Source organism: Sycon ciliatum, chromosome 4 (genome assembly GCF_964019385.1).
Source record: "Sycon ciliatum chromosome 4, ocSycCili1.1, whole genome shotgun sequence".
In the NCBI taxonomy this organism is placed as follows: domain Eukaryota; kingdom Metazoa; phylum Porifera; class Calcarea; order Leucosolenida; family Sycettidae; genus Sycon; species Sycon ciliatum.
Window position 1 is genome coordinate 13143982 of NC_088646.1, and position 8514 is coordinate 13152495.

General features: G+C 44.0%; 1 long non-coding RNA gene across 1 annotated transcript in view; it reads right to left on the reverse strand.

Annotated features, from left to right (window-relative positions):
- Positions 1-2917: 2917 nt before the first annotated feature.
- Positions 2918-8514, reverse strand: part of LOC135813614 (uncharacterized) — a 5725-nt gene continuing 128 nt past the window's right edge. Inside the window, exons 1-2 of the long non-coding RNA XR_010553043.1 lie at positions 8244-8514; positions 2918-3874 (exon numbers count right to left, since the gene is read on the reverse strand). The exon at positions 8244-8514 is cut by the window's right edge and continues 128 nt beyond it. This is a non-coding gene — a long non-coding RNA (uncharacterized LOC135813614). The remainder of the gene's footprint in view (positions 3875-8243) is intronic.

An 8514-nucleotide genomic window follows, 5' to 3' on the forward strand; every position in this document is an offset into this window, starting at 1 on the left:
TCCTATTTGCGACTCTTGGTTTAATAGGTGCAGTAGCATGCATGTGCCTGGTGATATTGTTGCAATGGATCATAGTGAGGGCGTAGCAGTACTTGTGCACTGATAGTTGGTAATGGCATGAGTACATAACCAAGAGTGGGCAACTCGATGATCCCTCTGCCCACGGCAGAAAGTTTCATCACTTCGGTTTTTGTGGGCCATTGGGCTCATTAATACCATCATGCGTAGCCAGAGATCAAAACTTGTACATCACAGCTACGGTAGTTGAAGCAGAACAATGAACTGTGGATCCATGCCTACTGAACCTGATGAAACACTCTATCTACATGGCACATGTAGAAATATATGCGCGCTTGCTCATAATCATTGGATTTCGAAGCCGATCGCACCTTATGTTAGTAGTTGCACATTCTTAGCAGTTATGTAGTTTGATAATAACGTTACGATAGATTATCAATACTGGTGGAAACGTTATGCTGGTTGCACATTTTGTACCCGGTGTGCCATGATCAGGCATGCTAATTCATCGGATATTAGCAAGTTTGCCTGCCTGCTGGGTGTTGTATCTTAGCTTCACTGTACTACAAATACGATAGGCTTAGTTTTCCTAAATTGCTTCTTTATAACATCCAGTTTGTTTTGCTGCAATCTTTTCACGTGTTTTGCAGGATTGTAGCCAAGGGTGAATACCATTATCATGAGCGAAGGTCTCTGAGAACTCATGTCTGAAGGCTGGTCATGTTGGCCCAACGATGACTTTCATTGCCTGTATCCGCCACCTTCATACTGGAATGAACTGGAACATGTTCACTCTCTGTTTCTCATGTGGAAGGACGGAACAGATTGTTTGTCTGTCTCTGTGGATCACCGAAGGCTGAACCGTACAGTTGGAAGAATATTGGATCTCACGAAGTGACTGAATCTGAAGCGGCTGACATGCATCTGCACAGCGCTTTCTTTCTGAGATTTGCTTCAAGGCAGGTTATTGTGTACAATTTTGTCCACAGTATTCCTATATTTGCCAAACGTATTTCTCTGATAGTATTGTGACTACACACGCGCAATGATCTCTCCGTCATCAGTCTTTCGCAATGATGTGGCTCACTGACGACAGCATGCATAGCCATAGATCAAATGAGCAGCTGAGGTAGTTGAATCAGAAGAATGGATCAATGCATCCTGAACCTGGTGTACTGCCTATATGCACCCTCAGTAGTATTTGTAACGTGTTAACTATGAAGTATCAACATTGCTTCTCTTCTATGTGGGTGGTGGGAGTGAATGTCAGATGGTCTGTACTGCCATGGCCGATGGTGTTCACTGGAAGATGTTGGGTTGGACCATTGTGCCCTCTTGCAATATGCTGTTGCAGCCTGAAGGCAATGGAAAAGTTCGAATGCTGATCTGCTTTCAAGCATAGAATGTTACATTATGTGCATTACATATTTGCATAATTATGTTTTGTACTGGAGTGTGAATGTGCGGCAAGGGCATGCACATGTAAGTATATCGCACTGCAAACAGCCTAAGAGTTCACGCGGTGTGTGATAAGTACACTTTTGGAAAGTGCGTGCACAGTCGAATCATGTAATGTTAAAACAGCCTTCGTGCTCCTCCCTGAATGGCTGCACAAGTAGAAATCTCCGTCTTCCTTTGCTTCTTTTTGCTTGAGCTGGCATGGTGGTCGTAGAGTTGGAAATTGTCAAGTATGATAACAATCGTTGTTTGGTGACAAGAATGCATTTGGATATCTGTCCCAGGACTGCATGGCTTCCCAAACTGCATGTTGAATGCCATAGATGATTATTGTTCGGTTCAAGAAAGGACTCGTGGGTCTGAATGGCTATTGTGAGCTCTCGCTAGTCCATTTCCATAGCACTTGCTCTGGATTCACTCGCTGGAATATTCTCCAGTATAGAACAAGAAGTTTAGAAAACCTGGTGATATTAGTATGTTATACTAGTTTCTCCGCACTGTACCGCAGCTTTTGTTATCACACACATGCGGGTTATATAGTTTATCTACAATCCAGCATGATGTTCTTCCAAGAACGCCCCCGACCTAGGCCCTCGGAACGACGTTCTTTGGTGTGCAACATCACTTATAGTTCTAAATCTTAGAATTACCGGTAAGCGCAGGATTTTAGTGATCACGGTTCCAAATGCATGTCATTGCACTCCACCTTTGGGATTTATTAAGAGCTGCATGCATGCCAAAGCTTGTCATAAAAGAAGAGCAGACTTAAATAGGCATCTTGTACGCATGATTTCTAACATGTAACATCCCTGCCGAAGAGCGTTCTTCCATACTACAGTAGAGTCGAGCGTCCAAGAACGTTGTGTCCAAGAGGTTAGCCTGGGGTGTTCTTATTTTTCAGCCATCTGGCTGCGTTCTTGTAGCATGTTCTTAGAAACAATCATGTTAGGATCATAATTATGTATCCCGAAAGCTACCGGAAAACCAACACCGCCATTCTTTTAAACTTAAGGCGGTGGTGTTCTTAGCATTTCAGGCTGGACATTCTTGGGCAACACGTTCTTCGGCACCTGACTCTACTGTAGTACTGTACATGAAATACAGCTGCTACAACTGTAGTAATAATATTATAGAATGCTGATTATCCGAATGATTGATTGTCCGAACTGCTCAGGCTGCATGGCAGCAGGCTGTCATCAACATGCATCCCATGATAATTTCGAGGAGCTGGAGTGTGTGCCAAAAAGAATGAGAAATGAAAGTATGCATGAGGAAATGAGTATGCTTTAGATGAGTGTTTTCCCACGCCCTTATCCGAACATACATGCACTCGATCGCCATAACCCCTGGCACACAGCACACAGCTTCAGAACCTGACAGAGTATGATATGGGTATGTCACAAGTACTCCCAGGTCCCGAAGCTTTCGTCTCAACAAAGGATCATAATCGACGACTTGTAATGAACTACATTTTGGTGGTATAAAACCGTACTTGTTTACGAATGAGTTTAAAAGCATGAGAACTATCCACAGCAGACATTCTCACTGTTCGGAGTTGCCAAAAACGTGGTGCATGTACAAATCAGGGATGGGTACAATACAGTGTACCAACATCTGAGGTGAGTCTATCAGGAAAGTGAATGTCGTCCACTCTATAAAATGGGGTCCCTCAAGAAAGATGGGATTTTGCAGCCATGGACGTTTCCAGCCAGGTGACTGTATATACAGTGATCTAAGTTATGCAAAGCTTGACATGAATGATTGGCTGGACACGTCGAAGAGAAGGAAGAGAGAAGCAGACCAACCTTACACCAGCTGAGTGTAGTGGCCCAAAACAACAAACTAATTCTGTGTGGCCTTAGAGGAGCTGGGCAAGATGTGTACAGTGAATTAAACAATACAGTAAACGTGGGAGAAGAAGTGACAAGACTGAGTATGATACACTGTGCCAGCACAGTGCACATACTAGTGCAACTGTTGGTGTAGTTACAGTTAGCCCACACAAGCAGGTCACTCGATTGTAGATACACAGAGCGCATTCTACATCATACAAAACATGTTGAGCTAGGCAGCAGTGGCTGGCATTTACCGACATGCACCAATGCCAATGCGCGGCTTGAGCAAATATTACAAGCCTCAGAACACCCATACGCCATTTTAGAGACAGAACAAGGCGATGAGTAAGCACCAAAGGATTATATGAATAGCGGCCAGGCAATAATTCAGACCACTGCTGCTAATCAAGGACTAGTTCCTAGTACTAGTATGTTGTCAGTGTACCCTGAAACGATGCAATCACAGCGAACGTGATACATGCACATCATGTTGCCTGGTTCTTGGTTAAAAGTTGTATCCTCAATGCTTGAGGTTTGTGGGGTCCCTCCAGCTTCTCAGAGTCCTGCACAAAAAAGATAAAAGCAAGTGCAGGTAGAATAGTAAGCTCACATAAAACCTCTTCGTCTTGCTAACAAATTTCGTGATTAAATCCACAGCATGGGAACGAAGCTACAGGAAAAAAGTTCAACCATAATAATGCAAAAAGGCAACTTTAGCTAATCATATTTTTGGCAGCAACACTATACTGTTTGTATAGGAGAGTTGGCTTGGTGCATTCATGCCAAATGAACTCCATAGTATTGTATTACTGTACTTCATCATTTTACTTGAGCATTCATTCCCAGTAGCCCTGATGTCTTCTAACAGAGTGCGCAAGGTACTGCATATTCGGCGCATATTTTATTTTCGGCTAATATCGGCCTATGCATTTTTAATTCGGAAAGTGGTGGACATCACGCAACTGAATTGTAAATAAAAGGAGGTTTGTCAACTGACAACCGCATACTTTTTCGACATCACTAATAAAAGAATTTTGCGTCCAGCGCATGCGCCAGGAGTGAATAGCAACTGAATAGAGCGGTTGTCATTTATTTACTAGAGGAAACGCAAAAGGTAACAAGATTACGTAACCAAAGGTGAGAAGGCACTGAACGAACTGTCAACCTACGAATACAACCTCAGTGCAACAACGTGCTCTTTCTGCTTACACAAGCAGAAAGAGAAAGAGCATGTTGTTGCACTGAGGTTGTATTCGTAGGTTGACACTTCGTTCAGTGCCTTCTCCACTTTTATGTACTGGGCATTTGTAGCCTAAAATTTGTTTCGCAAGGTTCAATGTGACAGTGTATACACTATACAGGCATCAGCAGTACAGGCTGAAATTTCAATGTGGCCGAGATGTGTTTTTGCCCTGGGGAGGCTGCAATTTAAAAGCGTCGAAAATTTGCATACTTTGCAACACAGTACTGAGCATGCGGTGAGCTGATGATGAAATGAATTGGAGGTACTAATAATGCTAAGGGATTCGGGGGCGCATCAAAGGGGTCAGCACCAAGGAATGGGATAGATTTGTGCCCAGTTCGGGTATGTATTTTGGGTATAGAACGGAAATTATTGGCTAAGCCTCGGGCGACTCCTACCAGTATTGCCACCAATGGCCCATGGCTACTGATCTCTGTGATAGAAATGAGACGTGTATGTGAAACCAAAATATGGCTTTTCAAGATGTACTGTAAGACATGCTGTTATAACGAGTCGCAAATTTAACGATTGTCCAAAATTCATAGGTTAACGAGAAGATATGTTAACAATCTTGCAGTATTCTGCCATATCCACACACAGCATATTATGAAGCAGTACGGCCTCAACGGATCTATTATAACGAAGAAATGTCATCCGTTAAAACGTTAGATTTGCTTCCTCGTTATATAATATATACTGTAAGACATGATTGTATATTATAAAATCATGTCTAACAGTACATATGTGCATTTTGTGAAGATCTGATGTAAGTCATTAGGGACACCTTGTTGGGTCTTGCCAACATTCAATTATTATGATGTTCATATCTATGCAATAACGTTAATGGAATCATCAGCAAGAATCAATAACCCCAAGAGTATGCAGCTTTGCACATGGAGTCTGCCACAACACGTTTACCAAAGTACATGAACCTAGACACGAGCTGAGGAATCAGCTGAGCTACTACATCATTTATGATCTGCTATAGTTTCCAGTCTCCATGGAGGTTTTTCTTGGAGACGTCGAATCTACAGTATTAGGTGTGAAACTGTTGTACTAAACCGCAGGAGATAGACTCTATTCAGCTCGGACAACATTTCACAAGCACGCCGATCAAAGCTTGCTACACTCCCGTTTAGTCAACTTAACGGCCCAAATAATGCTTGGGTCATGAACTCATCGCTGTTGGTCTTTCGAGGGTGCCTGACAATGGTTGTTAGTGCACAGCACCAGCCGGGCCAAATGACAAGATCAGAGACATAGATCTTCCTAGTTCAATTGCTGAAAGGTGACTTGTGCAAACGTTATGTAGCAAAAGGAACTGTACTATGGCACTACACGCCATTCACAATAATCAAAAATGCCCACTTGACAAAACAGAATTTCATCAACGGAGTCCCAGGATTTTTTCTTCTGTACATATGCATTATGGAGTCATAGCATAAGGGAGACGGCACGGTAGACTTTCAGCCTAAATCATAACGAGGGCCAGCTGGGCAGCTCAAAAGAGAGCTCTATGCACTATTGGCAGAGTGGTATACACGAATAGAGAGTGACCACCCAGTGCATGAAGCTTTTCGTGTCACCCTGGAAAATTTCAAAAATTAATAATGTGGGTTCAACCCTGGGCTGCCAGTGACAGTTGCCCTAACTGCCTTAGGGGCAAGTGCGATACATACATGCTCGCATATAGCATCGCTTGACTGACCCATGCTTGGGGCCAGTGAGTCAAGTCCGCAATCACGAGTTGCATAAACCACAGATCATGTAGAATCTCCATGGATCCAATCTGTGTGTGTGCATGAAGCTTTTCGTGTCACCCTGGAAAATTTCAAAAATTAATAATGTGGGTTCAACCCTGGGCTGCCAGTGACAGTTGCCCTAACTGCCTTAGGGGCAAGTGCGATACATACATGCTCGCATATAGCATCGCTTGACTGACCCATGCTTGGGGCCAGTGAGTCAAGTCCGCAATCACGAGTTGCATAAACCACAGATCATGTAGAATCTCCATGGATCCAATCTGTGTACTGTAAAAGCAGAAATTATCGGTGGTGTAATATTTTCGGAATTCTCCAAAATCGGCGATTCGGTGGAGGGAAATTTTCGGTAATACCCGCTTTCCAGGTAAGGGTGCTAGTACCACTAAGTAGTACCGAAAAAGTTCGGTGCATTTTTTCGGTAAAAATTGTCGGCACCGAAGTTACCGAAAATAAAACACCACTGAAAATTTCCGCTTTTACAGTACATCATTTTGGGTATCATGATCTCGTGTTGTTTCCTTGGGTGCTACGACTCCCTGACATCCATGGAACGGTATGAATTGGGCGATTTCAGCCAATCAGTAGACGTTCTGAGAGGGGTATACTGTATAGCAGGAAATTTTCGGACGGAATTTATTTTCGTACGATTTCGTACACGGCGTCTTTTGTACTAAAATTAATTCCGTACTAAAATTTGTTCATGTGAAATTATTTGCACTATACATGCGTACTGCTTGCGAACACGAGCATTTACCATGCAGCACTGTACGAAATTAAAATCCGTCCGAAGGGTCGAAATTCGTCTTTGTCCGAAAATATTTCCGTCCGAAAATTTCCTGCTATACAGTATTCAACGATACACCCCGCTCAGTTCACAAGGGTCGCGCCAAGAGTGAATATTGGAAGGAGTCTTGGGAAAGTGCCCTGGGAGAAATGGATTGCACCATTCTACACATGTACTGCATTCCCCATAATTTCCTCGTGCTATGTCCTCAGGAAAATATTTAACGTATACCCTTCATATACTCATAGAATAATCCAAAAGTATCTGCAGTCAACCACGGGTATAACAACCCACGGATAGTGACACTATCTTCAGACCTAGTAACAATATAGCCGTATATTTTCAACCCCGTGAATGACGACAACTCCCAAATACCAACACTTTTCTCATGCCCGATCAAGGGTCGTTCGTTACTGGCAAAGTTAGCTGGATATCATGTCATGTAGTCATTATTACTTCAGGCAGGGACAATGAAATACACCCCCCCCTTTCCTGCAGAGGGAACAGTGCTGTGTCCAGGTCCGCATGCAGCATGGAGGTGCTAGTAGTAGTAAGTCACTGGCATTATTTTCTCTTGTGGATCGATGTACAGTGCGTGACAATGCTTCCATAACGTTAGTGGTGGTGGTGGTGGCGGGAGCATACTGCACTGCAGGGCATTACAGCACTGGCATACTATTATTTTCTCTTGCAGACGTGCCGTGCACGACAATGCTTCTATAGTGGTGGTCACGGTAATGGTAGTGGTGGCGGTGTGGTGGTGGTGGTGGTGGTCACAGTGGTGGTGTGGTGGTGGTGGTGGTGTGGTGGTGGTGGTGGTGTGGTGGTGGTGGCGGTGGCGGTGGTGGTGGCGGTGGTGGTGGCGGTGGTGGTGCTGCTGCTGCTGCTGGTAGTGGTGGCGGCGGTGGTAGTTGCGGTGGTGGGAGCATTCTGCATTGCAGGGCATTAAAGCAAGCTCGATTGTGCATGCATGGTGGCGGTGGGAAAGAGGAGCCAAGGAAAGTGTGTACATATTTTGTTGAAAGCACGAGAATTCAAAGAAAGCTGGCTGCTTCCTCTATTTCCATGATCGGCCAGTGCCTGCAGCACGAACAGTACATTGTATTACATGTATGTGCATAGACAGACAAATAAACACTAACCTGAGCATGGGTACCGCTTGTATTCGTGGTCAGGAAAGTGAAAGTACGAACGAAGGAGAAGAAGATTGTTGAGCATGGCGAACAACTGCATATCCAGAGGGCACACGGCTTGCCAGAATGGGTCGGCTACATCTTCGCTAATTTTCTATCCTAACAACATTCAGCTTCGAGGTCAAGGACGACGGCATTTTTGGAAAGAAATTTCGAATTTTGGAGAAGAAGCTTGCTTTCGGAAAAATGTTCCTTTCACGCAAGGCAGCATGCCAGGTCA